Source organism: Benincasa hispida, chromosome 5 (assembly GCF_027475165.1).
Source record: "Benincasa hispida cultivar pf3 chromosome 5, pf3_genome.v1.1, whole genome shotgun sequence".
NCBI lineage: Eukaryota > Viridiplantae > Streptophyta > Magnoliopsida > Cucurbitales > Cucurbitaceae > Benincasa > Benincasa hispida.
Genome location: NC_143482.1, coordinates 2,367,128 through 2,376,773, shown reverse-complemented (window position 1 = coordinate 2,376,773; position 9,646 = coordinate 2,367,128).

Below are 9,646 nucleotides of genomic sequence, written 5' to 3'. Positions count from 1 at the left end.
AGCAAACTAGCAAGCAAGGCAATCAAAGCACATAACATTGTCCGAGCACAATGCTCAAGGACCCCAAGCTAATAAAAACTACCTGATGGTACCGTACCCCAACTTAAAAATATACATTGTCCTCAATGTATCTCAAGTAAATCTAAAAAAGATAAAACAACAAGGGATCAGAAAACCTCTCCTGATATAATGTCGTGCATGGGATGATGGTGGTCGGGCATCTCCTCCTCGCTCAACATAGATTAGGCTCTGGAGAGGACTATAAAAAAAAGAAAAACAAAAGCAAAATTACAAAAGAAAACCTACTAAACAAAACAAAGAAGTTAGCAAAACTAAAAAGAAAGAAAAATGACAAAAAGGAAAAAGGAAAAAAAGAAAAGAAAAGAAAAGATACAAAACATCGTACTAATCCTAGGGACCAGCACGGGGAATCTCCTCAGTTGCAGGAACCTACTCATCCTCTTCATCATCTTCGCCATCATCCTCATCGGGCTGGTCCACTCCTCTCCTGCGAAAGGCTGCCATCGAAGACCTACAGATAGGAGCACAATGCCCCATCTTGTCCTCGTCGCCAGAGATCTCTACCCCGGACCTTCGGCTCAACTAAATAGTTAGGCTCAGATGACTTAGACTACTGGTGGTGGACCTACAACAATCTCTCTGTGGATTCGACCCCAATCTTACCGATTTGCTACATTTGTGGTATAAGTCTTAGATCGGTGAAAATAAATTAAGTTTTTGTTCGACGGGTTGAGTAACGACATCGATTCTCAAGTCTGAACAAAATTGGCGCCATTACCGGGGAGACTTGGCAATCGGCCTAGGAAAGTTTGTGAACTTCTTTTATTATATATATATATATATAGATAGATAGATAGATAGATAGATAGATAGATAGATCGATATAGATATATTAATTTTCCCTTTGGTTTATGACCCGCTCCTCTGGGAGACCAGATTTTGTTTTCTTGTAGATATAGACCAAGAGGAGAGGAGAATCCAAAGGAGACGTAGAGAAGAAGTTGTTGAAAACACAAAAAAAGGGAGAGGAAGTTCGTGAGAAGACCTTAAGGGAGTTGGTGGAGCTGACATGGACCAGTAACCTTTGTGCATCGTATTTCCACCAACCACAATGCATTTTGAATTGAAACCAGGACTGATCAATTTATTACCAACTTTCAGAGGGCTTGTAGGGGAGAACCCCCACAAACACATCAAAGACTTCCATATGGTCTATGTAAGTATGAGACCCCATGGAGTCACAGAAGAACAACTAAATCTAAGGGCGTTTCCTTTTTCACTACAGGACGACGCCAAGGATTGGTTGTACTACTTGGCTCCTGGATCAATTACTATTTGCAATGAACTGAAAAATAAATTTCTTGAAAAAAAATTCCAACCTCTAGGGCCTATTCCACAAGGAAAGACATTTATAGTATAAAACAGTTAGTGGGAAAATCTATATCTGAATATTGGGAACTCTATAAACGTTTATGTGCTAGTTTTCCCCATCACCAAATTTCTGACTAATTACTAATTCAATATTTCTATAGTGGTTTGCTTACCCATGAAAGGAATTCAATCGACTCAGCAGCTGTGGGTGCTCTTGCTGACAAGACCCCTATGGAGGCCCAAGAACTGATATCTCGTATGGCTGAAAATAACCAAAATTTTGGCACTAGGACCACTGAATTTGATGTATCTGGTAATTTAGAAGTTAAAGAATTAAAAACTCAAATTTCTAATTTAATTTCTCTTGTGACACAATTGACCTAGGGAGGAGTAGACCAAGTTAAGGCTTGTGGAACCCGTAGAGTAGTTGGACACGCATTTGAAGCATGTCCTCAAGCTCAAGTAAATGTAGTTGGGGGATACCAGAGGAAGCACGACCCTCATGGCCCAGCTTAGAACCCAAGTTGCCATGATCACCCAAACCTTAAGTGGGGAGGTCGAGTCCAAGGACAGGGGCATGACAATTCTAGCCGTTCCAATCAATCGTCATCGTCTTCGTCAGGTATGTCTTTAGAAGACATTGTTAAGTCTTTAGCTGATAATTCTCTTAAATTTCAATAGGAACTCCAGCAGATGCAAAAGGAATCACTCTAATTGTCTCAAGAAACTAAGGCCTATCAACAAGAGACTAGAGCAAGCATGGCCAATCTAGAACTCAAGTTACACAACTAGCTGCTGCAATAAATTGAATTTAGAACAAAAGTTCTGGAAAGCTTCTAGCCCAACCAAACCATGCCAACGTCAGTGCTATAACACTAAGAAGTGGTAAGGAGCTTCCATCACCCAAGACCTCATCTGACGATCCTCCTTTAATCGGTAAGAATAACGAAGAAACTGAAAAGAATGATGGTGATTTTGAGATACAACCACCTAAGGTAAGTACCCTTTTACACCTTCTGTTGAATCTTACATTCCTAAAGCTTCGTTTCCTAGCAAGCTAGCAAAGCCAAAACAGAAACAAAGGGACGAAGAGCTGATCGAGATGTTCAAATGGGTTTAGATTAACATCCCGCTCTCGAATGCAATTCACCAAATACCCAGGTATGCTAAATTCCTCAAGGAGCTGTGCACCAATAAGAGAAAAGGTAAGGACAAAGAAAGGGTAGTGGTAAGTAAGAACGTATCTGCTCTCCAAAACATAATATGCCTGAAAAATGTCGAGATCCAGGTATGTTAACTTTGCTCTGTATAATTGATGATAGAGTAATCCATCACGCCATGTTAGATCTAGGAGCTTCTATAAATGTCATGCCTTATCATGTTTATGAAGATCTAAAATTAAATGGTTTACAAAAAACTGTTGTGTGCATCCAACTAGTTGATAGATCTTATATCCAACCATTAGGTATAGTTAAAGATGTACTTTTGTAAGTAAAACACTTAATTTTCCTAGTTGATTTTTACATATTAAGGGTGGATGAAATTTTTTCTCCCTCATCTTCTACAATTATGCTTGGTAGACCTTTAATAAAAACAACTAAAACAAAAATTGATGTAGATAAGGACCGAGCTATAAAAATAGATGAACCTTTTTCTGATTTTGATATGCTTGACTTGCAGGTACAAGGGGTCAAGCTGAAAACTCTCCCTAGTCACTTGAAATATGTGTACTTAGGAGAAAGAAATACCCTCCCAATCATAATTTCCAGATAAATGACACTAGCCTAAGAAGAATCCTTGATCGACATTCTGAAAACTTATAAAGAGGCCATTGGATGGACCTTAGATGATCTCAAGGGAATAAGTCGTGCCCTTTGCATGCATAGAATCACTCTAGAGGAAGGACCAAGCCCACGGTCCTACCCCTCAGGAGGCTCAATCCCAACTTAAAAGACGTGGTCCTCGAGGAAATAATCAAGCTTAAAGAGTTTGGGATCATTTACCCCATTCCTGATAGCAAGTAGGTAAGCCCTATTCACATTGTTCCAAAGAAGACCGGTATGACCATTGTAGAGAATGACAAGGGAGAGATGGTGCCAATGTGTGTGCAAAATGAATGGAGGATGTGCATTGATTTTCGAAAATTAAATGAGGTAACCAAAAAAGACCGTTTTTCTATCTTTTTCTGGATCAAATGATGGAACGGCTCAATGGAAAACCATTCTTCTGTTTTCGTGATGGCTTTTCTGGATTCTACCAAATCCACATTGCCCAAAAGGACCAAGAAAAGACCATATTCAAGTGCACTTATGGTATGTATGCCTTCAGACGTATGTCATTTGGGCTTTGCAATGCTCTAGGTACGTTCCAAAGGTGTATGATGAGCATATTTTCAAATTTTATAGAAAAGTGCATAGAAATGTTTGTTGATGATTTTACAGTTTACGGAGAGTCTTTTGAGGATTGCTTGCATAACCTTAGTCTACTTTTGAAATGATGCATTGAGGCTAATCTTGTTTTAAATTATGAAAAATGTCACTATATGCCTTCCCATGGTATTATGCTAGGACATTTAGTTTCTACAAAAGGAATTGAGGTAGATAAAGCTAAGGTGGATGTTATTGCTCACCTCCCCTATCCAACATGTGTTAGGGAAATTCGTTCTTTCCTTGGAAGTACAGGTTTTTACAGGTGGTTCATCAAGGATTTTTCGAAGTTGGCATTGCCTCTATCGACACTATTGCAAAAGGATGTCCCCTTTGAGTTTGACAAAAAGTGTCAAGAGGCTTTCGACACCTTAAAGGAGAAGCTGACCACTACCCCAATTTTGCAACCTCCAAAGTGGGATGTGGGAGCGGTGCTAGGACAAAGGGTAGACCGGAAGAGCCACGTCATATGCTTTGTATCAATAACCCTAAACCCCAATCAAATTAATTAAACCACAACTGACAAAGAATTTTTTGTCGTTGTTTTTGCTTTAGATAAATTCCATTCTTACATCCTTGGATTTTTTGTCACTATCTTTACTGACCACGCTGCTCTTAGGTACTTAATGAAAAAAGGAGTCAAAACCCCGATTGGTCCGTTGGATGCTCATTCTCAAAGAGTTCAATTTGACCATCAAAGACAGAAAGGGTGCAGAAAACTTAGTAGTTGGCCATTTGAGTAGGATAGTACAAGAAGAAGACCTTGTGCCCCTATGTGAGGACTTTCCAGATGAATTCCTATTCCATATCGACACACCTACTTCATGGTACACAGACGTGGTTAATTTCCTAGTACCAGGTAAGTTCCCTTACAATATGCCTAATTCTAGAAGGGCCAAATTCAAAATATATTCAAAGTACTTTGTTTGGGAACTACCATACCTTTGGAAGATTTGTTATGATCAAATCATTAGGAGGTGTGTCCCAAATGAAGAGTTTGAATCAATGCTCACCTTTTGTTATGAGATGTCTTGTAGAGGCCATTTTAGTCCTAGGAGAACTGTTAGGAAGGTCTTAGATAGTGGGTTGATTTGGAATTCTCTATTCGCGGGCTGCTTTGCATTTTTTAAATCTTGTGAGAGATGTTAGAGGTCAGGATCTTTATCTATGAGGAATGAGATGCCATTAAATTCTATTCTTGTATGTGAGATTTTTTATGTATGGGGTATGGATTTCATGGGCCCTTTTCCTTCTTTATTTGGCTACTTATACATTCTCTTAGCAGTTGACTATGTTTCGAAGTGGGTCAAGGCAATCCCCACTAAGACTAATAATGTTACTGTTGTTTTAGGTTTCTTAAGAGCTAATATTTTTTCTAGATTTAGTATACCTCGTGCTATAATCAGTGACCAAGGTACTCACTTTTGCAACCGAACCATCGAGGCACTCATGAGGAAAGTCCATTAAGTGTTTAAATGTGACTACTTGAACTTGTTCATATTCATAGACAAACTTTGTTTATGAGCAGAGTTTAAAAAGACGACTTGGACTAAAATCAGTAGCCAGATTGTCTAGGTTATTGAATCCCTAGGTAGAACATTCAGTGGGAGGTACTTGGGGCATAAGATGCTTCACTTAAACCTTTCACGTTTCTTCTAAATAATCCACACCGTTAGTGGGAGAGAGTGTTCATAGTAAGTAGGAGCAAAAAGTGCGATAGAATATCTCTCGATCTTCCTCATTAGGTTGAATAAAGTTACTGCGCATCGCCTCGAGGCACCCTGGAAGTGTCCCTCTGAAGGATGGTTGTTTTGCGCATTTCTTTATTTGATCTCCTATAAGAGGATAAAGTAACTTAGTCTCTTGTCCTAATCTGCTTCTTCCCTACGGTGGGCTCATTAGGGCGGGACTCCGACACCGAAAGCGAAGGGTTACACTTAACCGGAATAGTTAAAGGTTAACGATTCTAGACCGAAAAATGGTGGCTGTTAGGTTCAATTCCAAGAGTTGGTTTTGCCTAATGGTTGAGAATGTCTCATCTCAGCGAAGGGGCAACTGATCACCCCACTGGTGGCATTTATCCTGCCTCATTGGGGCATCATTGCAAAATAGAAGTCTATAACTTAGGGTACTTGAAACTGTTTTGCAAAACTGATTGGTTTAAATGTGGTTTAGCAGAATCTAATAAAGTTTTGTTTGTATTTTCAGCAACTTTTTCAAAATGGCAACAACCACGTTAGCATTGTTAAGCACCAAAAAACTTGTTGGCGATAATTTTGCAACATGGAAACACATGATCACGACGATCTTGATCATCGAGGATCTCATGTTCGCTCTCACGGAGGATTGTCCTCCTATTCCAGCTTCGAATGCCACTTGAAATGTTTGAGAGGCATACGAGCGATGGACAAGGGTGAATGAGAAGGCCCGAGCCTACATCTTGGCAAGTCTTTCTGAAGTCATGGCCAAGAAACATGAGCCTATGGTCTCAGCGCGTGAGATCATGGAGCCTCTGCGAGGGATGTTTGGACAACCGTCTGAATAGCTTATGCATGAGGCTCTTAAATACATATTCAACTCCAAAATGAAAGAAGGCACCTTTATTCATGAACATGTGTTAAACATGATAGTCCACTTTAATGTGGCGGAGTTGAATGGGTCTACCATCGATGAGGGAAGCCAGGTTAGCATAATCCTGCATTCTTTGCCGGAGAGTTTCATACACTTTGTTAGCAATGTGATTCTTAACAAAGTGAAATACAACCTTACAACTCTCCTCAACGAGTTGCAGACATACCAATCTTTACTGAAAAGTAAGGAGAGGCAGAAGGGTGAGGCAAATGTGGCTTCATCCTCTAGGACGTTCTATAGAGGTTCGACCTCAGGAACGAAGTCTGCACCTTCTACTTCTAACTCTGTGATAACTGGCAGAAATGCCAGTTATTATAAGCCTTTTATTTAGAATTATGAGGGCTAATAAGTAGAAAATGCGATGATAATACTTAGAATTTGCGAAAAATTGAGTTTTGTGTCGATTAGCACCTAAATCTTCATTGACCTCAACATTATGCATTACTCCATGCCAAAGTGTCTAATTTTGTAGCTATCACAAGAATCAAACGCATGCATTGGAAATAAGCAATCACAGGCAAACGCGTGCGCTGAAGCCAGGCGACCGCAATGACAGGCGCATACGCTGAAAACCGAGCTATCGCATAGACGAATGCATGCGGTGATCGCATGTGCCCATCGCATGGAAGTTGCAGTGATTGAATGCGCCCATCGTATGGAAGTTGCGGTGATCGATTGGAAATTGCGGCCATGGAGTGACAACCATAATAGAAGGACGATCGCAAGATGGGTAGAACGCGTTGATACTTCAGTTGAATCAAGCTCAGACGCATACCTTGGAAGTATCAATAAGATAAAACGATGTGACATTGCCGATACCGCGACAAAGGTAGCAGTGAGACATAACGCAATCATGATAGCTGTCGGCGTTTAAACCCTATAAATAGCCCCTTCGACCTTCATTTCAAAGCATCCGAACTTTTGCCTCAAGGCAGAGGTTTGTGATCACAGATGAGAGCTTAAGCAAAATGTTCAGTGAGAATTCTTCACCCTACAAACCAAACCAAGTGACGACCAGAGCTTTCGCTGAAGATAGAGCTCGAGAGAGACATCTCTACCATTCATCCATGGCACCACTGGCGGCCTTGATGCAGAGTCCTTCATTTCTTTTCTAGCCTCTGTATTGTATTACATTTTAGCTTAAGATATTAAGACATTTTGTAATCAATGCATCTCTTGATTCCTACAATGCCATCTTCTTCATCATATTTATCTTTATCATCATTTACCTTCATCGTTTATTTATCAAAGGCGATCGCATACTTAATCGTGTAGTCTAGAGATAGGACGCATTTAGCAATCCATCGAGAGGTGTGCGTTGTGCGAGTATAGTAAGTTAATCCTCTTTGCTTAGTGAAAGGTTGTAGCAACGCTTGTCTATGGGTTGTTGCATTGCTTGTCTATCAGTTAAATAGTCGCGTCTAACTGCCTGAGAAGGTAAGAGATAGAACGCACTAAAGCAAAGTATGCATTGTTCCTAGAGATAGGCACAATCTTATGTTCGATGCAACCATTCACTATAGAGATATAGTTATGCGGCTGATCACCGAGAGGTGTGCGATGCGTTAGTGTGGCGAGCTGGGATTACTCGAGCGATTTAAGATAATAAACATTACTATGCGTTAATGGTTGTTGTGTATCTACCTATTCTCATCGCAAGTCTTCAATTGCTCAATCTGTTTAGATAAGACTAGGAGTAGTATGTAAATCCATTAAACTTATTCTTTTTATTTTTATTCATCGCCTCAAACTCATTACTTCACAAGCATTATTGAGTGACAAGTCCCTATGTTCGACCTCAGATTACTCGAGAAACTTGCGTTCGCGTTATACTTGGCGCGAGCGTAAGAAAACTTATGACAGGAACGTGTGATCATTGCGTACTAGATTAATGCATTTTCATTCCAACGCATGAACTCTGACGCATGGGCGTAAACGCATAGCTTAAGCCATGTCTAATGCATGATTGCGTGCGCAGCCCCATCCCTAATTTTCAACAAACACTCTGAAAAGGGGAAAGAGAAGAAAGGTGGTAAGGGAAAAAGGAAGGCACCTGCTAACCCACCGCCTGTCGCCCCAAGTAGGCGTCCACAAGTTGCTAAGGGAAAGTGTTTCCATTGCAACCAAGATGGACACTGGAAGAGGAACTGTCCTCGGTATCTGAAAGAGAAGAAAGCAGCCAAGGCTGATAAAGGTAAATATGATTTACTTGTGCTTGAAACTTGTTTAGTGGAGAATGATGATTTTTCTTGGATAAATGATTCAGGCACCATTAATCATGTTTGTTCTTCTTTTCAGGGGATTAGATCTTTGCGACAACGAGGCTGGTGAGATGACGATGCGAGTAGGCACCGGGCACGTCGTCTTAGCTGTGGCAGTGGGAGGACTCCAGTTAGCTTTACAGAATAGGTTTCTTATTTTAAATAATGTATATATTGTTTCCCAACTAAAGAGGAACCTTATTTCTGTAAAGTGTTTATTGCAATGTAAATATACTATCTCTTTTAATGTGGATAAAACGTTTACTCATAAAGATGATGTTTTTATTTGCATAGCAAATTTGGAATCGAATTTATATGTGCTAAGGCCGTTAGCCATTAATTCCCTGCATAATACTGAATTGTTCAGAACTATCGTAACTCAATCAAAACGTCGATGAATTTCTCCAAAAGAAAATGCCCAACTTTGGCATCTACGTTTAAGGCACATTAATCTCTATAGGATTGAGAGATTGGTGAAGAATGGACTTCTAAATGAGTTAGAAGAAAATTATTTACCAGTGTGCAAATCTTACCTCGAGGGTAAGATGGCTTAACGACCTTTTACTGGAAAAGGTTATAGAGCCAAGGAGCCTTTTGAGTTAGTACTTTCTGACCTTTGTGGTCCTATGAATGTACGAGCCTGAGATGGCTTTGAGTATTTTATCAGTTTTACTTGTGATTACTCTAGGTACGGGTATGTTTATCTTATGCAACAGAAGTTTGAATCCTTTGAAAAGTTCAAAGAGTTCAAGGCTGAAGTTGAAAACGCATTAGATAGACGGATTAAAACACTTCGATTGGATCAAGGTGGACAGTTTTTGGACTCAACATTTCAGGACTATTTGATAGAACTTGGAATCATTTCCCAACTCTCAACGTCGGGTACACCTCAGCAGAATGGTGTAGCGAAAATGAGAAATAGGACCTTGTTAGACA